This window comes from Pogonomyrmex barbatus, unplaced genomic scaffold (assembly GCF_055798465.1).
Source record: "Pogonomyrmex barbatus isolate J1 unplaced genomic scaffold, ASM5579846v1 scaffold6, whole genome shotgun sequence".
In the NCBI taxonomy this organism is placed as follows: Eukaryota; Metazoa; Arthropoda; class Insecta; order Hymenoptera; family Formicidae; genus Pogonomyrmex; species Pogonomyrmex barbatus.
Window position 1 is genome coordinate 226736 of NW_028297160.1, and position 24056 is coordinate 250791.

At 35.5% G+C, this 24056-nt stretch overlaps 1 long non-coding RNA gene and 2 pseudogenes across 1 annotated transcript; 1 reads left to right on the forward strand and 2 right to left on the reverse strand.

Annotated features, from left to right (window-relative positions):
* The first annotated feature begins 207 nt into the window (after positions 1-207).
* On the forward strand, positions 208-1733 carry LOC148935032 (uncharacterized). The gene is made up of 4 exons (XR_016140705.1): positions 208-312; positions 426-635; positions 776-871; positions 1209-1733. It is a non-coding gene; the product is annotated as an uncharacterized LOC148935032 (long non-coding RNA).
* A 393-nt stretch (positions 1734-2126) lies between these two features.
* LOC148935033 (uncharacterized) lies at positions 2127-6587 on the reverse strand (annotated as a pseudogene).
* LOC148935034 (uncharacterized) lies at positions 4254-4765 on the reverse strand (annotated as a pseudogene).
* Positions 6588-24056: the final 17469 nt, after the last annotated feature.

A 24056-nucleotide genomic window follows, 5' to 3' on the forward strand; every position in this document is an offset into this window, starting at 1 on the left:
CGCTATCTTGTATTACTTGTTGCAGGTTGCTAAGCGAATCCGCAACATAGAGAGGTAGGTTGTCAAAGAGGGACACATCAGTCACCGGTTCGCCAACCTCTGTCTGGTGCAACTTATATACTAGAGTGAGTTTTTCTTTTGCTATAAAATCTCTTCCTAAAATTAAGTCGCCGTTAAACGCTTTTTCATTTATTACATATAAGTTTATTTCAAACTTCCGACCGCTCAGGGCGCTAATCGTTAATTCTACTGGAACGATCCCGACTATATTTAGTGGAGCGCGATTTAAGTTAACTAGACAGCGATCGACTGGTAAGAGAACCTTGGTGTATGGCTCGATCCGCTCTTTATATATATCTGAACTAACAAAAGAAACAGGACTTCCGGTGTCCATTAACGCCACTAACTCACATGCTTTATTACAGATCGAGTTCACCTGGATGAGTGGTCTGGACAGTTCCAACCTGCTGCTTTCGTCCTCCGATACCAGGGTCACCGAAGCTCCCTCTGCCTCCTCGAACACCGCTGCTGCTGCTTGCACTGTTTGCTGCCTGCGTGCTCCTTGCGCCCCTTGCCGATTCCGCAGGGCCTGACAGTCGAATTGGCGATGTCCTTTTTCCTTGCAGAAAAAGCAGGTAGGATCGCCTCTGCATTCTTTGTGTGTATGTCCCCGTTTTCCGCAATTGCGACACACTTTAGTCTTGTTAACGTTCGTCACACACGATTTTCTCTCACTATCCAACATACCTTCCGTAATATTTCTCATTTTCTCCAGGAATATCTAACGAGGTATCTGCTACGGAGAGTGCTGTTGCCCTTAACGCATTCTGCGGTATCCCGCCTATGAGAATATGTATCACATCTCTGTTAGGTAAGTCTAACATTTGCATCAATGCTCTTTTAGCAATAACGTACTGATCGAACGTTTCTTTGTTCGGGTTCCATTTACGTGCTTCTATTCGCTGCATCTGCTTATAGAAGGGCACTTTCTTCCCGAATACTTTCTTAACTCCGGTTTAAGTCCGAACCACGATTCAATTGCAACTCCGTTCTGAATATCGTACCACGTGCGTGCGAATTTTATTAACTTGCTCGACGCCGCGAGTAAGGTCGCTCCATCGGACGCACTGTACACTTGTGCTACCTTGTCTACGCGTTGCACCCACGCACTTATATTTTCTGTTTCTTTATGATAACCCTAAACGTAGAAAATCATGAATTGACCCTGGTCAATTTTCGACATCGATGCCAAAGCCCAATATCCACGTCAAGAAGGTTTTGCTCTGTATCTGATGGGATTGGAAAGGTGTGTTGTATTACGAGTTGTTACAACCGGGTGAAACAATCACGGCAGACCGCTACCAACAACAATTGACCAATTTGAGCGATGCATTAGAAGAAAAGAGGCCATTTACTGGCCAAGAACGTCGTAAAATGATCTTGCTACATGACAATGCTCAACCACATGTTGCGAAAACGACTCAGGACCATATCTTTGCGTTAGGCTGGAAACTTCTCCCGCACGCGGCGTATAGCCCAGACATGGCGCCTTCCGATTACTACCTATTCCTGTTGCTGCAGCATCATTTGACTGATACACATTTCGTGAGATTTGAAGAGATACGAAAATGCATTGATGACTTTATCGCTTCGAAGCCGGTGAGCTTCTATCGTCAAGGAATTCGCAAGCTACCCGAAAGATGACAAAAGGTCATTAATGCAAATGGGGAATATTTCGCTGATTAATATTTTTTTGTTTGTTTTTGAATAAAGATTGAATTTTACAAAAAAAAGCTCAGAACTTTTTTGTACACCTAATAACTCTCATAGCCCGATCTGTGCTTTTTGTAAATTACATAAATGAGTTTCTCCCATTGCTATCAATAATGTAGCACAATACTCAAAATGCAACGCAATAATTGTCTTATATATCATCATACATCTAGTATACATCGATATTGAATTACCTATTCTGTTCAAGAAGCTTGTTTTCTTCTCTATCTTTTTTAACATATAGTCACAATGATTATCAAATTTAAGTCTATCATCTATAATTATACCCAAATATTTTATTACTTCCACACGCTCTATTATAGTTCCATCCAAGCAATTCAATACAATATTACCTTTCACCTTCCTTTCTTATACCTCTAACTATCATATATTTTGTTTTTCCTGCATTCATTTTTAGCTTATTTATATTAATCAATGTTTCAACTACATTGAATATTGTGTTCATCTTTCTAAATCCGCGCTACTTTCTCCACTTACATATATAAGCGTGTCATCTGTAAACATTTTTATATTGCACCCCTCTGGACAAACTTTGATTATATCATTTATGTATATTAATAATAGAGGTTCTAGCACGGATCCTTGTGGCACTTCATATTCTGTTGTTAGAAGTTTAGACTATTTATGATTAAATTGTATCTGTTGTTTTCTATAATTTAAGTATGATTTAAACCATTCAAATACCTTTCCTCTAATTCCATATTGAAACATTTTTTCTAATAATCTTTTCCTGTCTATTGTCTCAAACGCTCTCTTAAGATCCATGAAAATTCCCACAATTTTCTTTTCGCTCACTATTAATTTCCAATCATCGATGACAGTTTGAATCGCAGTTTCGCATGAATAATGCCATTATTTTCCAAAGTTGATCTTTTACTACTAATTCTAACACTTTCTCAAATATTGGTAACATATTGATACTGTCTGTACTCGCTTACTTTTTTCTTTGGCTTTTTCTATCTTTGGTATCGATATTATCGTAGAAGTTTTCCAATTTTCCGGAAAGCATCCTATTCTCAAAGAATTATTAATTATATCCATAAATTCTTCTTTTATTACATAAAAGGTTGCTTTCAATATGTCGCTAGTTATCGCTCTTCCGTATCTTTCTTTTTTGACAATTCCATAACAACTTTCTGTAACTGCTCTAACCTGATTGTTTCAAAATTTTCTATAATTCCTTTTTTCGATAACATAAATAATTTTCTTACTTGTGTCGCCTATTTATATTTATAGATTCTACTATATTATTGATACTTTGTATATAATATAAATTAAATTTATCCGTTAACTCGCACTCCTCAGTGTCACCTAAAATCTCAAAGTCTATATTTTCTACTTCCTTCACACCTATTGACTCGCCTCTAATTATTTCTTCTAAGGTTTTTCCACATAGTCGTGAGATTTTCTTTATTAAGATCTATCATATTTTCATTAATATTCTTTCTTTTTTTCTCTAATTAATTTTATTACTGCATTTCTTTCAATTTTAAACTGCGACCAATTTTGTTCCATATTATCATACAATGCTTTCCTATATCCCTTATCCCTTCTATCCGCTGCTTCTTTTATTTCATCAGAACACTTTTTTCTATCACATACTTTCGGAATTCTAAATTTTTTCTTCGGCGCCGCATCTTACGTCTAACGCATCTATTATAGATATCTACTATACAAGTTTTTTCGCTCTCTTACTAACATCCATATCTTATGATTTTTTTGTATCTTACCTTCCACTAATCTGATAAATTCATTTACATCGAATTTTTTATAATTCCTAGTACTAAATTCCCTATATTTATTTTCAATTTTACTCGCATTCAATTTAACTTTTAGCCATTTGTGATCCGTAATTTTAGGTTTATGAATGACCTGTACTGCCATTTCATTATTATTAGCGAAAATTAAATCTATAATTGTCTGACTATCTTTCGTAATTTTCGTCGGTTTGTTAACGTTTTGTTTCATTTACCTAAATTTAACATTGTCGTTTACAACTTCTTCGCATAGAACGAATCTATCATAAGAAATATTAAAGTCTCCTTACCATGCATTCTCTTTTTATTATTAATTCCTCTATTGTGTCCTCTAAAAATCTCAAAAATTTTCCATGCTCGGTGAGTGATATATTACCATTATTATCCCTTTATACATTTTTTCTTTAACTTCTATCGCAACACACTAACAGTTCGATTCTAATTTTCTCGCTAATACTATTTCATATTTCATATCTTTTATATGTAGAACTACCCCTTCTGTATTTCTATTTTCAGCATTACATCTAATTATATTATAACCCGGCATATTCACTTCACTGTCTTTGATTTCTTCAGTCAATCTGGTTTCGGATAGTGCTAAGAACGCAGGATTTAATTTCTTCAAAACCTGATGCTATATTTCTATGCGTCTATTAAATTTTGTGCAGTATATACTATTAGCTCTGTTTCCTTCCGTAGTTGCTATTTAGCATCCTCCTAGCCAGCACTCCTCTTCTCCTTCTGTATTGCTCTTTTAAAAGTCGGAAATTCCGTACTAAGGACATCATGTTCGTCATTTATATTGTCTTCAGATTGTATGTCCTAATATGAAACATACAATTTACACATTTCTTCTTTGTCGCCGTACAATCCATCGAATTATGATTTCCTGCACATGTATGACATATTTCATCTCTTGTACAATTTTTTGCAATATGAAAGTATCCCAAACATTTGAAACATCTTTTAACACTAACATGATTAAACACAGAACATTTCTTCCATCCTATATTTAACTTCGTTTTTTTCAATACCAGCTCATGCGTTTTTTCATCCGTTTCCATTATTACTGATCCTTCGTTTCCTCTTCCTCTCGCTTTAGTATTATTATTTTTCTTCTCTTTAACTATTCTCTTCACTATTCGCATTTTCACCGCATCCATTTTATTCTGTTTTTTTATTGTAACTATAAACTCATTATCGTCTTCATCTATATTAACTTATCGTCTTCATCTATATTATAAACTCATTTCATCTTCATCTATATTAACAATTTTTTTTCGGTTTCTGATGTGACTCCACGATTTTGTAATCATCATCTAGTTTGGCTTGCATTGTTTCCTTCAATTTTTCTTTCTTCACAGGTTTCACAATCCATAATTACTGTTCCTTTTTTTAATTTCGTTATTCCCATTGCCATACTCTTAATATCCACTTTATCTTTTATCGATTTTTTTTGTAGCTTCACTCTCTTATTGCATCTTCGGTTTAACAATTATAATGTTTTCTTTCTTCTTCTCTTTAGTTACTTCACTGTAGCTTCTTTGCATTCCACCTGTTGATCCACTTGCTACTCCTTGAATCATTCTCTTCAAATCTTCCAGCTCTTGTTTAACATTTCCCAATTCTTCTCGAACTATTTCTTTAATCATCATTTTAATTTCTCTCTTACAGGCTGTTTCATCTTTGATTTCTTTCACAGTTCTTAGAAGCTAATCTATCTTTACTTTAATACTAGATGATCCACTCGTTCCTGATATTTTATTTCCACTGTCCATTGTCATGAGCGATCTTGTAGATCCTGTAGATCCTATGGAACCCGCCCTATCTCTGCTATTCCCCGCCGTTGTCGGCGCCTTCTTCATATTTACTTCTTGATCACTTTCAATCAAAAACTCTTCAAATGGACCAGCACACGGTACATATTCTCGGTTTCTGTCATAAATTTTATGCTTACATACACATCCTGGATAGTAAAAAAGTTTGACATAAGACTTGCATTTGACAACTTTGCTCTTTATTGCCTTCTTACATGCTGAGCATCGGTATTCTGCATATTCATCGTCCATATCGATAATTAATAACCGATACTGTTAATATCAGCGTCACCTGCGATCCATTTTCACACGTCAGCATTCTTGTGTCCATGTTTAATGTCTATGCCTTACGAGATTGATTGATTGATTGATTGATCTTTATTAGCTTCAGTAGCTACAGTTACATTATTTAAAAACTAAAATATTGCTTAAAACTATGTATGTTTACCTATCTATCGATACTTCTACTATTGCATTATCCCTCTCTACTCCTAATGTATGGCACTAGTGCTTTCTTAAAGCTACGCAGTGTTTCTTCCTTTTTTATCTCATTTGGTAAATTATTGTACATTTTAATCCCATCGTATAATAACATGTTCTGTCCCTCTCTTGTTTTACATCTATTTATATGAATGTTACCTCTTTGTCTAGTTTGAATTCCATCCTCTGTACCAATTAATTCTATTTTATTATCTATCTTTAAATAATTCGAACACTCTCCATTTACCATTATGTATAAGAATACATACATTATATTCAATTCTTTCCTTAATTGTCATAAATTGTAGAGTCTCAAGCATATCTTTAATTTCCCTTATTGCACCGTAGTATAATTCTCATTCTTTTATTTTGTAATTTTTGTAAATACTGCATATTAATGTCATTTGTACTTAATAGAATAGATGAACAGTATGCAAATAACGAGGCAATTATCGCCTTATATACTATATCTCTCATGTAAGATGTCAAATTCTCACTAATTCGACGAAATACAGCTAATTTCGATCCTACTTTTTTCCCAATATAATTTACATGTGCTGTAGAAGTCAGATTTTTATCTATTATTAGACGCCTAAATATTTAAGTTCACTAACAATACAATACTAACAATACACTAACAACTTCCAATACTGTATTTTCTATCTTTACATTTATATCACTTTCCGAAATTTTTTTCTTCCTCTGACTAACATAACTTTGATTTTGTTTACATTTAACTGTAACCTGTTAATCTTTAACTATTCTTGAATTTTTCCCATCTGCTCGTTAAGATTATTATTTATTTCTTGACTTGAATACCCTATTATGTATATTAGCGCATCATCTGCAAATAATCTAATTTCACAATTCCCATAAATAACTCTAGATAAATCATTTATATAAAGTAGAAATAACAGTGGTCCTAATACTGATTCCTGTGGAACTCCCAGCGTTACAGTAATCGGATCTGATAATATTCTATTGAATTTTACTCTTTGTGTTCTGTTTTCCAAATAACTCTTAAACTAGTTTACCTCTTCTATTCCATACCATTTCATTTTCCCCATTAAAATCCTTTTATCTACTAACTCAAATGTTCTTTTTAAATCTAAAAATATACTTCCTATTAACTTTCCACACATTCACATTTGAGACTTCCATGTCTCAAATAAGAAATGCACTTCTCGCATTCACTAATCGATACATCTCAGAGAGAGAGAGATTGATTGAACTTTGATTGAACTTTATTAGCTTTCTCAGCTATTTCATATACATATACATAATTATTATACCGTATTTACCACATATACTTTCAATATTCTCTTAAACGATTCAATTTTTACGCACTGCTTTATCTCGGTTGGCAAAGAATTGTATATTTTTATTCCTTCGTAAAACAGACTCTTTTGCGCACTTCTAGTTTTACAAAATGTTAATACAATGTTTCCGGTTTGTCTATCATATTCACTTCCCACTATTTCTAATCTATTACTTAACGCCATCGGTGCCATGTTATTTAAAATTTTTAATATAAATACCCCTATATTATAATATAATCGTTGCCTTATGGACATAAACTGCAGTGTCTGCAGCATGTCCTCAACTTTGGTATATTTATTGCATTGCAAAATAATTCTCATGGCACGATTTTGAGCTACTTGAAGTCTACTCAATTGCGTTTCTCCCATTCCAACTAATAGCGTAGCACAGTACTCAAAGTGAGGTGCTATGACTTATGTACAATACATCTAGTGTACGCTGACGAAGTTACCTATTCTATTTAAAAAACTAGTCTTTTTTCCTATTTTCTTTAGCATATAATTCTTTATCATAGTGATCTTTAAATTGGAGCTTATCATCGATAATTACGCCAAGATATTTTATTTTTTCGACGCGTTCTAATTTAATTCCATCCGAGCATCTCAATATATTACCTTTTTATTCTTTTTTTACACTTCTGATTATCACGTATTTTGTTTTATTTGCATTCATTTTCAACTTATTTACATTCATCCACTCTTCTACTATGCTAAGTATCATGTTCATTTTCCCCTCCAATTCTGCACTATTTTCCTCACTTACATATACATATAATGTATCATCTGCAAACATTTTTATATTGCATTCTTCTGGACAAAATTCTACTAAATCGTTTATATAAATTATAAACAGCAAAGGCTCTAGGCCGATCCTTGCGAAACTCCATATTCCGTTTTGATACACTTTGACCATTGATTATGAAATCTAATTTGTTGTGTTCTATTGCTTAGATATGATTTAAACCACTCTAATACCATCCCTCTCATTCCATATTGATCTATTCCCAGTAATCTTTTTCTATCTATCGTTTCAAATGCCCGTTTTAAGTCCAAGAATATTACTCCTATCATTTTTCCCTCACTAATTATCAACTTCCAATCATCAATGACACTTTGTATCGCTGTTTCGCACAAATGATATTTTCTAAATCCCGACTGATATTCTGTTATAATATCATTACTATGCAAGTACTTTTCAATTTGTTCCTTTACAATTAATTCTAAAACCTTCTCATAAATTGATAATATATTAATTGGTCTATATTCACAGGCTTTCTTTGGTTTTTTTATCTTAGGAATCGATATTATCGTAGATGTTTTCCATCCCTCCGGACATATACCATTTGTTAATGACTCATTTATTACTCTTAATAGTTCATCTTTTATCATTTGAAAACTTATTTTTAATATATCACTAGATGTCCCCTCATCTGTTCCCTTCTTCTGTGGCAATGCCATAACAATTTTTTTTTATTTCTGTACATTTATGCATTCAAAATTTTTAATTATGCCCCTGCTTTCTATAACAAAGATAGTTTTTGTACTTTTACTGTCATTTTTTCTTATAGATTCTATTATTTCCTTAATATTCTGTATATAAAATATATTAAATTTATTCCCTAAAGTACATTCTCCTACATTCTCTAATATTTCAAAATCTATATTATTAATTTTTTTTGAACCCGTCTCTCCTCTTATGACTTCTTTTAAGATTTTTCACATTAGAATAGAATCATTTTTATTATCATCTATCATTTTTTCATAGTATTCTTTTTTTTATTTCTAATTAATTTAACTACCTTTCTTTCAATTGTGAACTGCAGCCAATCTTGTTCATTGCACGTATATATCTCACATATGCTTCATCTTTATTTGTAGCTAATCTTATATCATCCGAATATTTCGGATTTTTTTCCCTTCCCATAACTTTGGAATTTTAAACTTTTTCTTTGATGCTATGATATCTAACGTCGCTACTATATTCTAAACAAGCTTCTCTGCTCTTTCATTTACCTCTAAATTACCTCTTTATTCCAATCTTTTTCCTATTTCGTAAAAATTCATTTATTTGAAATTTGCTGAAATCCCTACTAATAAATACTCTATATTTTACCTTATTATTATTTATATTAATTTCAACGCTTATCCATGAATGATCTGATACTTTTGGCTTATCATATACTTTACAGTTTATCTTGGTATTTGCGAAAACTAAATCTATCAAAGTTTGACTGTTTTTTGTGATCCTTGTCGGTTTATCTACATATTGCTTCATGCCCAAGCATAACATTTCATTTATTAGTTTTTTTGCGTAAAACATATCCGTCATTAAATCTATATTAAAGTCACCTCGCATAATACATTGACCTTTCGTTACTAGAAGATCCACTATATTCTCTAGAAATTTTATAAAATCGTCATCTGAAGCACTTGGTGAATGGTACACGACTATAATCACGCCTTTGTATATATTATTTCTCATCTCAACCGCAACGCACCAGCAGTTAGATTCTATCTTCTTCTTCGCTATTACTTGATATTTGATATCCTTTCTTATATAAATCACAACGCCTCCTGTGTTTCTGTTTTCCCCATCGCATCTAACTAAATCATATCCCGGCACATTTAATTCACTATCTTCGATTTCCGGGACGAGTCTGATCTCCGATAACGTCACGATTGCCAGATTCATCCACTTCATGTAATTTTGAATTTCGTCTTTGTGCGCCATAAGACTTTGCGTATTCATGTATACAATTGACGACTCCTTCCGTGATTGCTATTTAGTAGACTCTCAGCCAGTTCTCTTCTTCTCCTCCTTCAGCGCTCTGATGAAAGTCGGACATTTTCTATTTAAAACATCGTGTTCGTCATTTATCTTTAAATTGTATGTTTTACTCTTGTGCATACAATTTATACATCTCATCTTTTTTGCCTTACACTCGCCTGCTCTGTGATTCCCAGAGACATTTATGACATGTTTCCTGCCGCTTACAATTTTTGGCAATATGGTAGTAACCCCAGCATTTAAAACATCTCTTAACACTGTAATGATTGAACACACGACACTTCCTCCATCCGATATTTATTTTCTCTCTTCTTAGCATTAGCTCATGAGTCATTTCATCTACTTCTAGTATTAAAGAATAGCCCTCAACAATTCTCTTCACAATTTTTATATCAAATTCTTTATCTTCTCTGCCATCGATTGTATTTTGCTTCTTGATCGTATCAATTAAGATTTCATCTTTCAGCTGTATTTCTTCTTCTCCAACATTTACAACTTTTATTTTCGATTTTATTTTTTTCGGTTCTGTGATCTTGAAGTCTTCTAGCTTCTCGTGTACTCTATCTTTCAGTTTTTCCATTTCTCCCTCGCTCTCACATCCCAGAATGACCGAACCTTTACTTCCTTTCCTCAGCTTTGTTATTCCTACCTCCATCTTCTTTATATCTACTTTTTCTTTTACCAATTTCTTGATAGTTTCACTCTCTTGTTCCTTTAACGGTTGGACAATTAAGATGCTTTCTTTCTTCTTATTTTTTACTGCCGCACTATAACTTCCTAATCCATATCCTGATATTCCAGTGGTTTTCTCCTGCATTCTCTTCATTTCTTCAACTTCACGCCTAAAAGTTTCCAACTCTTCCGAATGATTTTTGCAATCGTCTTAATTTCATTCTTACATGCTACTTCATCTTTTATCTCCCTGACTGTTCTAATCAACCAATCAATTTTTATTTCTATTCCAGTTTGTTTGCTCGCACCTGATATAGTCACTGCTGTTCCCGTCGAACCCGTCGATCCTGTTGATCCCAATCTGTCTCTACTGCCACACTGCAGGCGTTTTCTTCATTTCTGTCTTATCACTGTCTCCAACGATTTCTTTAAATGGTCCTTCGCATCTTACTAATTCATCCTGCTTATTATATACTTTATGCTTGAAAGCATCCCGGATGAAAGAAAAATTTCACACAGGCCGTACACTGTAGCACAACGCTTTTTATTTCCTTCTTGTACGCACAGCAACGATAACTCTGCATAATCAGATTTAAGCATGTCCTCATTACCGACTGTTATCCTCAATATCGATAAATCACTACGCGTTCCACTAATTAGTTACCTTAGCGTCCGCGGTCGCCGAATAATCTACGTCGGCACTTTAATTAACACCTGTCTTTCAAGCACCAATGTCACATATAAATTTTCGCCTTTCTTGGACTATTCAACACATTCCGATTAGATACCGCATATTTATAATCGATAGTACTGATCGATACACCACTGTGGAAACTCTTGTTCCCCTCCGTCCTCTTGGGTCACCGTAAAAACTATGATTTTTACGGAGCGATATAACACACGTCTGCCTGAGAGAGAGAGAGAGAGAGAGAGAGAGAGAGGAGAGAGAGAGAGAGAGAGAGAGAGAGAGAGGGAGGGAGGGAGGGAGGGAGGGAGGGAGGGAGGAGGGAGGGGAGGTGGAGGGAGGGAGGGAGGGAGGGAGAGGAGAGGAGAGAGGAGAGGGAGAGAGAAGAGAGAGAGGAGAGAGAGAGAGAGAGAGAGAGAGAGAGAGAGAGAGAGGAGAGAGAGAAGAGAGAGAGAGAGAGAGAGAGAGAGAGAGAGAGGAGAGAGAGAGAGAGTAGACAAAGACATTTCTATTTCCTATTTTGTATTATCTAATATTTTCTATTATCTAATAAATAAATAAATTATCTATTTATAATAAATTTATTATAAATTTATAATAAATTTTATACCTTTGAAAATTACCTTTGAAATAGGGTCACCATCCGTCTTCTTTTCCCCGGTTATTGTCCTCTTTTTTAGGACGAATCCGAGGGATTTTTTTAAAATGTCCACGATAATTATAAGCATCTGGGGTTTTAAGAAATGTTCTAAATATTTTATTTTGATTCCTTTCGCATTACTTTGCATTATCAAATAGCACAGGTATCACATAAAAGGATTAAAAATTTTTAATTTTAATACCTAATCAAACTTAAACTAAATCTATAATAAAACTTTTTATTTTAAATTAAAATAGTCTGTATTTATTTATTTTCCAGTTCAAATTTCTCTTTGCTCTAAATGCTAATGAACAATTACATGTGAAATAATGATTCATTTATCGTTCTAATCAATTTTATTAATTTAAGCGCATTTTTGTATACGTTCAGGATTGCAACCGAAATATTCGGAGTTTTTGACTTATAAGTCCTAGTCTTGAAAATTTTAATATAGCAATTTTACCTTCAAGGAAATTCATTGAATAAAGAAAAAGGATAATGCAGGGTATCGAATAACATGTACAAGCAGGCGGTAGATAATCCCTTATAACAAAATTAAAATAATATAAATAATAAGATATTTTCATTTTCGGTTTAGTTTTTCAGATAATTAAGTTTATAAATTCGTTGCATGTTATATGCACTTACGGCTAAGATATGATTCACTCAGCGACGTATGTATATCGTGTTTGTAGATGTTTACAGGATATTTACGAATTTCGGAAAAAACAAGAAATGGATTTTATTAACTATCTCATTTATTATTAATTACAAATTGTTAAAGCTGATTACCTTTCTCTCGTATGCATAACTGTCTAATTACAAATGCATGAACTTTAGATAACGTGTTTTCATTTTTCAAATTTTCAAATGCGTGATTAATTTCTGTGACAGATTTTCAAAGCTCGGATCATATCAACGTATTCTTCATTCGTGTAAGATATCATCGTGGCAGATTAACAAAATTAAGTGTTCACGATGAACAGACTAACATATCAAAGATTGTAAAACGTTGTTTACAAACACGATCAGTAGATTATGCGTTACTAGGTGAATCGTATCTTATAAAGGAACACGAAAGTGTCCTCTCGATTTTAATGAGCTTTAAATATGTTAAAATATAAACAAAAATAAGAGATACGTATTTTTTCTTAAGTACTGTTGTACCCCGGATGGGCTACAACGTTAATTTTTAGAGATAGTCGGGTCCGTTAAGCCTAAGGAGTTGGGACTCCGAGCAGGATCAAACGAATGGAAGGGAATCTTGAAATCACTAACACACTTTCTTTATGATACTTGATTTATTTAACAACTGCACAATTTCTTGGTTTTAATTATTGCTTATATTATTTCTTTCACTCACGGTTAAACGTCGGCGGGCGCGTATCGCGTTACTCTGGCGGCCGTCGACCGAGTATGTCACCTGAGACGTTGATAGTACGGCTCGCGTGAACTTCGCTGTGCTCGTGTAATATCTTGCGCGATAATTATAGTAACGATTCCGAACGACACGTAATGTTTGATTGATTCCCGACTCTGACTATTCCGCCTTGTGTAGCCGGTTATATAGTCTGATCGATGCCTGGTCAGCATTCTGATCGTTTGCGTCGATCGGTTGCGTGGTATTGATCAATCAATATCACGCTCGATTTGATCATCAAATTTAGGAATTTGCTGATCAGCTTTTTCGCAATGTTCTCGCGATGCATTTCTTCGGTCTTTCGAAAGACTGGTCGCGATTTCGGCGATCACACATTTGTGTAATCTTTCGAAAGACTTTTCGAGGTTCGTGCAACCTAATTTTGTTGCCATGCGGACTACTTTTATTATTGGTTGTAGGCCTGGCTACAACATCCCCCCCCTGTTATTAAAAGAAAACGGAGGTACGAAGTTTTCGCTTTTTACATAATTTTTGTTTTTTCCCGATACATTTTTTGGTATAATCGTTTACTTAGAATCACATGCTTTCGCTTATTCTAACGACGCGATTTACATTGCGTGAATTATTGTTTCGTTTTGTTTTTTCTTCCTTAATACAATTATTATTGTTGCGATAACAATGATTATTATTAGTGAGCTGCTAATTGATACTGGATATACAAAGTGTTTTTGTTGGAAAAAAGGTGTCTCGTTATTGTTTATTTCGTTTTTCATGTCATTTAATTTCTTTGTTAATTCTGTCAGGTCTGTTGCGTCTTGTATAACTTTTAATTTTAATTTCTCTGTCTTGTTTGCCTTGAACGTTTCGCTTAGTAGTGTGATATTATATATTTTTTTGTGATATTATATATTTTGGTAGATATGTTTTTATTTCTTTTCCTTTATTGGTGCTTGTAGATTTTATTGTCGCGTCTGATGTGACTATTTTGCAATTGTCTGATAACGTTATTTTTCCTGTGTTTGTAATGGTTGTACGCGTTTCTTTGTTATTTTTGCATGAAATTGTAATAGTTTGTTTTGCTGGTGAGGAATATAGCCAAGAATATGAATTGCTTAAGGCTATCCATATGCTATTTTTTATTGTTATATATTTAATTTTACAATTATTATAACCGTTGTCGTTTTCTATATATACATCTATTTCGCATAGCGGGTCGGTTTTTACATTTCTTATTGGAAAGATTTGTTCGCACAAGTAATTTGTATTTATTTGCTTGCATTGTTTTAATTTTTCGTGAGTTAGTTTTGCGTACGTGTGTCTGTTAGTATCCAAAACGATTAATGGGTTGTTCGTCTCAATTAATGCGGATATATTTTGTTTGTATGGTACCGGTAGTGGTATTACATTTAATATTTCATATAGCGGAAGTGTAATTAATGGGAAATGTAGGATTGTGTATACGTTTGTTTTGTCGCAGTGCGCGCTCATTGTCGTTACTTTTTCTATTGTCTGCCAATCCTCTTCCCTTATTTTAAATGGGAAATATGATCCTTGTGGTATTTGTGTGATTGCTTCTTTAAGACTTTTTATTATTTCTTCTAATGGTATTAGTCGTGGGTGTAATATTCCACTTTTTATCGCCGTTAGGTATTCTAGCGTGTCTTCCGCGTTTTGTGTCACTGCTGCAAGTATTGCGTTGGTGATTATAAAATGTTCTCTTATGTTTTCGTTACTTATTTCTGTTGTTAGCGTCATTTCTAATTTTTTGATTGCATTAGCTAAAATGTTTTCGTTATTCTGAATTATTTCTTCATGGTTATTTATGTGCGCTATTGTCGCGTTTATAATCTTGATTTGGTTCCTTATTATGTGCTCTGTCGTTTTTTGTTTGTTGTCTAGGATACTTAGTTGCTCATTGATTAATTTTCTATCTTCATTGTCCGTTGTTCCAAATAATGTTTTGGCAATAGTTCCTATTCCATCTATTAGTCCTCTTTTCGTTTTTGTCTCTTGTGCTTTATACAGAGCGTTTATTCTTTTTATTAAGTGTTTAACCGCTGATAATTGTTTTCAATGATGATATTATAGTTTTGACACGACCCCTTGTTTGTGAGGTGTAACATTGTGCATATATTTTGCGTTTTTTGGATGTATTCTTCTATTTGTTCTGCTCGCTTTTCAATTGGCGAAATATCTATTTTTATAATTATCTTCCAGGATGATTCGATTATGTTTAGTTTTCCTATTTCCTCGAAGTATATTCCGGGGTGATGCTCGAAGTTTTCTATTTCGAATGGTAATTTTTTCTCTTCTTCTCCGTTGGTCATCCATATCTTTATTCTGCAAAAATAAAAATTCTTATTTCTCCTGAAAATTTGTCGATGCTCGAATTCGGCGTTTTTTTTCTTTTTTATCCTGTTCCCAGGTGTAATATTACTTTATTCTGAATTTGTTATCTTAGTTAAACGATTCTCCTGTGAGTCTGTTGAGCTTGCTTTTTTACGACGTATATCGTTTTTCTTGGTGTCTTATTTATTATATCGGTGTGATCCTTCTAATATTTCATTTTCGCGATGAGCCCTCTGGCTGCATTTCGCCAGTTGTCGAAGTGCTTTCCTTGTGACACCATGGGTTCTCAAGGCAATTATGGTCTTGACGCGTCGCCGCCGATTTTTGACGATCGGGCCGCGGCGGAAGCGTCTGATGACGAATTCGACGTCGAGGTTGATGATGCCGAGGCTCGCGAGTTCATGGATAGTCCTGCTGCTCAGGACCACTTCCGTCGTGTGCGGGAGTGGTTGTGGATCGTGAACCGATTCTATTGTGACGGAGTGTTCCTCGTCGGCGAGGATTCTATTTGTTTTGTCGCCAATGGTGCCGGTAGGGTGGTTGAGTTACCCTGGTCGGTAGAATTGTATGAACTATTAATTTGTATGCCCGAGGCCGTTTCGGCAGATATCGAAGTGGCTGACAACCCTGAGGATGATCCTTTGGAGGATTTACCGGCCAATGACGAGGACGATATGGGGGATGACCCCGCGGCCAACCCTGCGCAGGCGAGGGACCGCGCTCCTGGGGCCTAATTTTTTTTGTGTTTTATAGTTTGTAGTGTAGTATTGTAGTGTAGTACTTTAGTGTAGTACTTTAGTGTAGTACTGTAGTGCTTTTGTAACTGTGGATTATTTTCCGGACCTGTGGATGTTGGATTATTTTCCGGACCTGCTGAGATTCTTCTTCAGTAAGTCCCAATATTTTTATTTTTATTTTCCTATTGTTTTTCTTATATTATTCTGTACTGTGTGCTTTTTTCTTTTTATTTCCTTTTTAATTTTCCACGAACGGTTTAATTCGGTTCGCGTGCACGTTTATCGTTCGGCGGCCCATTTTTATTTTATAATTTAAATCGCTTAATTTTTCTAGAATTGTGTAGGGTCCGATCCATAACGCGTCTAGCTTTTTTGATCTCCCTCGCCGAACTGTTTCGTCGTGTAGTAGGACTTTATCTCCTATTTCGAACGTGCGTATTTTTGTTTTTCTGTCGTATGTTTCCTTCGCTTTTTGTTTTTCTTCTTTTATATTTTCCTTCGCTATTTGATTCGCGGCTCGTATTCTTTCACGGAGTTCTTGCGCATAATCATCGTATGTATACGATGATTTCGGTGAGCTAGTTAGGGCCGTAGGTAGTGGTGCCCGTATACCAGTTCGAACGGCGTGAATCCCGTAGCGGTGTGCGGTGTCGTATTATATGCGAACATCGCATACGGTATCCATTCGTCCCAGTCTGTCTGATCATTATTAATATAATGTCTTAAATATTCGGTTAATGTCCGATGTGATCTTTCGAGTGCTCCGTTTGTTTCTGGATGATAGGCCGTCGTTTGTAATTTGTGTATTTTTAGTAATTTGCACGTATTCTTAAATAATTCGCTTGTAAAATTTGTTCCTTGGTCGGTTAATATTTTGTCTGGAATTCCATATTCTAATATAATTTTTGTGACAAATTCTTTCGCTATTGTTGTCGTCTCTTGATTTTGTATTGGTATTCCTTTGCTAAATTTTGTTAAACTGTCCTGGAATGTCAATACATATTTGTTTTCCATCGTTGTTATAGGCAAAGGTCCTACAATATCTAACGCGCATTTCTCAAATGGTTTTGTTGGCGTATCTGTTATCATTAATGGTGCTTTAGCGCGTCGTTGCAATTTATTTTTCTGGCAATATTCACATTTTGAAATGTATTGCTCAACGTCTCTTTTTAATCCTGGCCAGTTGTGGTGTAATCGTATTCTATTTATTGTTCGTTCAACGCCCTGGTGTCCTCCTATAGGTGCGTTGTGATATTCATATAATATTTGTTTCTTTTCTTCTTCTTTATATTGTTTTTCTGACGCGACGTCGTCAGTTTGCTGCCCTTCTGTTATTGCTGCTACGTTACGGCTCAATGCGTCGGCGTTAGCGTTTGCTTTTCCAGCTTTATGTATTATTTCATAATCGAATTCTTCCAATTTTAATCTCCATCTGACTAGACGTGATCCGGGATCTGTTACGTTAAATAACCATATTAACGGTTTATGATCGGTAATTATTTTAAATTTTGTCCCGTATAAATAAGGTCTGAAATGTTTTACTGCCCATACTATTGCGAGTAATTCCTTTTCAGTCGTATTATAATTCTGTTCTGCTCGCGATAGTACACGGCTGGCGTACGCAACGGGTTGGTCTTGACCTACCTCGCCTTGCGATAAGACGGCTCCTATTGCATAATCCGATGCATCCGTTGTTAGGAGGAATTCTCTTGTAAAGTCTGGATATTTTAATATCGGTGCCGTCGTTAATTTATTTTTTAACGTATCAAATGCGTTTTGTTGTTTTTCGGTCCATTCGAATTTCTCTCCCTTTTTTGTGAGTTTTGTTAGAGGTTTTGCTATTCGTGAGAAATCTTCGATAAATTTTCGGTAATATCCGGCTAATCCGATAAATGATTGCACATCTTTTACTTTTTTGGGCATAGGAAAATTTTTTACGGCGTGCAGTTTTGATGGATCTGGCGAAATTCCATTTTCCGTAATTATGTGTCCTAAATAAATCACTTCTTTTCTTAAAAATTCGCACTTGTCCGGTTGGAGCTTTAGATTGTTCTCTCTTAGTCTTTGGAGAACTAATTTTAATCTTTTGTTATGCTCTATTAAGCTAGGACCGTATATTACAATATCGTCCAGATACACTAGACATTTAATTCCTTGCAACCCTGTTAAAATTGAATTCATTAATCGTTGGAAGGTTGCAGGTGCGTTTTTCAGACCAAATGGCATTCTGTTAAATTCATAATGACCGTGTGGTGTAGAGAATGCTGTTTTATTTTTATCTCGCTCCGTCATTGATATCTGGTGGTAACCTGATGCGAGATCCAGTGTCGTGAAGTATTTTGCGTTGCTCAGCTGATCAAGTATATCCGTTATATTGGGCAACGGAAATGAATCTCCGATTGTGAGATCGTTTAATTTTCTGAAGTCTATTACAATTCGTAATTTTGTTTTTCCTGACGCATCTGTCTTTTTGGGCACGACTAATAGTGGTACGTTCCATTGGCTGACGCTCGGTCTGATAATTTCTTGTTTCAACATTTCTTGAATTTGTTTATTTACTTCGTCTTTGTGTTTTTCCGGTAAACGATAAGGTCGTACGTTTACTGGTGACGAATCTGTTCGTACTGCTATTTCATGCTTAATCTTTGTTGTGCATGATAATGTATCCCCTTCTAGGTGGAACACGTCATTGTATTCGTGACATAATTTTAATATAGATTTTCGTTCTTCTTCATTTAAATGTTCTGTGCGCAAGGAATTGTTTATTTGCTCTTTTCGAGCTATTGATTTTGTCTCTTTATTTTTTGTCTGTATTGCGTTTACAGATTCTTGTATTATTTTTTCTTGTGTATTTATTTCTTCTATTATTACTTGTGGTACTTGCACAATTTTTTCTTCTTCTGTAATGTTTATTATACTTATTGGGCACGTATAATTTCGTGGTTCGACTAGGCAACATCCAATAAAAATTCCAGGTATCATTTCCTCTGGTTTTGTCAATCCCATTATATTTTGGTTAGTCGTGACTTGCACGATTGTTTCGCTGCGCGGCCCTAAGGTTACGCGCCTTTATGGGTACAGTCTGAATTTCGTATTTTGAAATTGTACTAAATTTATTCTTGGATTGAACGCAGTCATGTATTTCCAAATAAAATCTGCTCCTAGGATTGCATCATATTCCATTGGCGCATTATCTCGCACTATGTATACGGGGTGTCGTATCTTTTCTCGCGACAGTTGCACCGTAATATGTGTTTTGCCCAATGTTATTAATTCATGTCCTGTTATGCCTGTTAGCTTAGTTTTTTCTTCATATATTAGGACGTGGTCTAAAACATGTTTCAGTTTTATTATTGTTGCTGATGCTCCCGTATCAAACAAGAAATTTATTTTTCTACCTTTGGCTTCTGCAATCGGTAATGTGATCGCATTTAATCCAGTGTTAACGAGCGGTGTCCCCTTGACGTGTGCCACGCGATACTCTGACGCGGGACGCGGGACGGTCGATTTATCTTCGCCAGTTTCGCTCTTTTTATTTTTAAAATTCTTCGCGGAATTTTCTCTTCGCGAATTCGAAAAAATTTTTCCGGAAATTTTGCTGTTTTCCGGTTTTCCATTTAATGTCCAACATTCGTGCCGTAAATGTCCTATCTTTTTGCAATAGCTACACTGTTTCTCAACTGTATTAATTCGTGGTTGCCTTTCTGGCTTAGGCAGAGTATATCTATTTGAAAAACGGCTAGTCCTACAATCGTATCCGTAATGACCGATTTTTCCGCATTTTTCACAACGCGGACTAGGTATATGCGCTTTAAATACTGGCCGGTTTCGATAGGTTAGCGTTCGCATGCTAGGTCCTCGCGTTTTTTCTTCCGCGGTTGCTCCTGCGATTGCTTCCTGTATTGTTTGATATCGCTGCGATCGTACAATTAATTTAATTTCTTCGTGTAAACCATTCTGGTAATTGTGGAGCGCCTGCTCTTTTATATTTTCTAAGATCGCGCGTTGCTGTTCGACCGTATGATTTTTTCCTTCTTCCATGGATTCGTATAATTCCATGGCTATATTTTCGGTTCGTCTGCCGAATTCTTGTGCATTCTCGTTTGCTTTTTGTTTGAGCGAGTTGAATTCGAGTTGCAAATGTGCGGTGCTTCGTTTGCTCAAATATTCTTTTTCTAATTCTCGTTTCAATTGTTCAAAGTTTATTATATCTCGCGTACGGAAATCCATCATGGCCTTGCCTTTGAATTTAGTGCAAAGAATGGCTTCTAATAGAGAATGTTCATCCGCGGGATGTATATTTTTTATCGCGTACGTACTTGCGTTTAGAAATTCGTACACGCGTCCTCGTGACGTGCCGTCGATCTCTGGGATCATGTTACGCGCGTCTTTCAGTGTGAGGAATGCCAGTGCATTTCCCGGCTGGTTTCGTATATCTTGATACGAACGTCCGTAAGTTAGATCTAACGGGTGTGGTAGAAAATCCTGAGATATTCTCGTTCGTTCGCCCATAGGCAATTGTGTTTGTTGTCTTAATCCGTTGACTTGCACACGGAGATCGCGTATTTCGTCCATTAATTCTCGAATGAGACTGTTATTGGGCGGTGCGTCGATTGTGACGCGGCGGTTCGTTCGACTTTCTTGCGGTCCATGTCTCTCGACCGAATGTCGTAATTGTAAAATTTCGTTGTCGATTTCATTCTGTTGTTCGACAGGTGAGTGAGCCATTTCGTTTATTAGCGATTGATATATATTAAAAGAATTGAATAAGCTTCCGTCTCGTAGGTTTGTATGTATGTTTTTTCGTGCTTGTACGTGTGTGTTATTGTGAGAGTCGGTGTCGTTCGGTTCGAGCAAGTTGTAATCTTTTTCGTCGTATGGAAATTCGCGTTCTGTTATTACGTGGACGTCTTCGTCACTATCGTATTGTAATACGCGGCGCACGTTATCGCGTATTTCTTTTAATGCGTTTCTCGCGGTATTTAACGCGGAGATAGTATGCGGGAAGTTTACAGAATTATTTATTGACCGAGATTTTGGCCAAGTCGCATTTGCTACACTGTCCTTCGCTGCGGACATTCGCCTTTTTAAAATATAATTTCTTGGACTTACATTAGTAGATAAATCGCATACGCTCGCATGTTCGCTGCTTGTGCTGGTGCGTCAATTGGCTGCGTGTAGTAGAGCGTGTCGGTGAAGCGTCCTTGCTGCCTGGTATCGTTGTACACGGTCAGCGCTGGCTGGCTCTAGGTGCTCGTGGACTCTCTGGTCGTTGCTCCGCTGCCACTGGACACTCGTTGTCGTAGGTCGGCACTCTACTAATATTGCACTGTACACTTGACACAATTTCGTGGGCGGCTTATTTTTTGACGGGGCCTTTTCCGTCTGCCTGTTTTCTACAGGTCTTGTATTTTCTGCTTATTGAGAATTTGATTCTTCTGCCTGTCTATTGCTGCAGGTCTTGTATTTTCTGCTTATTTTGATTCTTCTGCCTGTCTATTACTGCAGGTCTTATTTTTTCTGCTTATTGAGAATTTGATTCTTCTGCCTGTCTATTACTGCAGGTCTTATTTTTTCTGCTTATTGAGAATTTGATTCTTCTGCCTGTCTATTACTGCAGGTCTTATTTTGTTTGGGCGGCTTATTTTTTGACGGGGCCTTTTCCGTCCGCCTGTTTTCTACAGGTCTTGTTTCTTCAAGAAGAAAAAAAAATTTTTTTTTTTCTTCTGCCCGTAATGCAATGCGTCGAGGCTTACCCGTTTAATTCTGCTGGCTTGATTAATGATGATCCTCTCACGTTGTTCTTGGGGATGGTTTTGACTATCCCACCGCTGCCACCAAAATGTTGTACCCCGGATGGGCTACAACGTTAATTTTTAGAGATAGTCGGGTCCGTTAAGCCTAAGGAGTTGGGACTCCGAGCAGGATCAAACGAATGGAAGGGAATCTTGAAATCACTAACACACTTTCTTTATGATACTTGATTTATTTAACAACTGCACAATTTCTTGGTTTTAATTATTGCTTATATTATTTCTTTCACTCACGGTTAAACGTCGGCGGGCGCGTATCGCGTTACTCTGGCGGCCGTCGACCGAGTATGTCACCTGAGACGTTGATAGTACGGCTCGCGTGAACTTCGCTGTGCTCGTGTAATATCTTGCGCGATAATTATAGTAACGATTCCGAACGACACGTAATGTTTGATTGATTCCCGACTCTGACTATTCCGCCTTGTGTAGCCGGTTATATAGTCTGATCGATGCCTGGTCAGCATTCTGATCGTTTGCGTCGATCGGTTGCGTGGTATTGATCAATCAATATCACGCTCGATTTGATCATCAAATTTAGGAATTTGCTGATCAGCTTTTTCGCAATGTTCTCGCGATGCATTTCTTCGGTCTTTCGAAAGACTGGTCGCGATTTCGGCGATCACACATTTGTGTAATCTTTCGAAAGACTTTTCGAGGTTCGTGCAACCTAATTTTGTTGCCATGCGGACTACTTTTATTATTGGTTGTAGGCCTGGCTACAACAGTACACTTAAGGGAGCAAAATTCCCCTTAAAACAAAATCGATTTTTTTTTTCGAAGCGAATATCGTCAAAATTATAACATATAGAAGAAAAGTTTTATATGTTTAAGAAGAAAAGTTTTATAAGTTTAAAAATTGAATCAAGAGTATATTATAAAGAAAATAAACAAAAATTTTTTTAAGTTTTTCTTTTTAAATTTCCCCCGCTTCATGTTATTAATTAAAAAATTTTTTAAAGATTAAATTAAAGGTTAATTTTATATGAATTCAATCATATATGATAAACTTATTTTCCGAGATATCATTTTTAAAAAATAATTATAAATCCCTACGTACACACGCTATCCGTCCATGCGCTCGATTCTTCATGCCGAACGGATTCGTCTCATATTGTGAAATGAGCTAACTACGCGAGAAAGCAAGTCAGTACAGTATATATTGAAATATGAGTTTTATAATAACAATAACAATAATAATCGTAATAATAATAATTGGAGTAATAATAAAATAATAGTAAGTTTATTGAACTAAAATCAGTCAAATATTTTTGGCGATATGTCAAAGTATGTACTAAATACTTTGAACAATTAAAAACAAATTATGATTAAATTGCATTTACAAAATATCGTTAGTAGGTGTAGTCAGGTGTAAGAAGAAAGATGAACCATTCCATTCAGATGGATGCGCAGTAGGGCAAAGGTAGTGGGAGACAACCAATTACGCTTTGAGCTTTTATGCAAAATTCAATATGGCTGTTGAGTTTCATTTTAAATGACAGTACGATATTAATGCTAAAAATGCCAGTTTGTTGCGTTCAAAATTGTAAGAACCGGACCGGCCATAGTAACAGAAAAAATTACAATTATGTATTGTATTATTTTTCCAAAGAGTATGAACTACAAAAACAGTAGTTCGAAGCGTGTCAACGAAAGGAAGGGGATATAAAACTCATATGGTAGGTTTACATTCCGAATGTTTATAAATATAATCTTTTCCTTTTTGTGTTTTATATGTCACAAATAGTTACGATGTAGTGATATATTCTTATTATAAAACCAAAATCATTCCTATTAATTATTTCTTATTTTAACACACATTTGTAA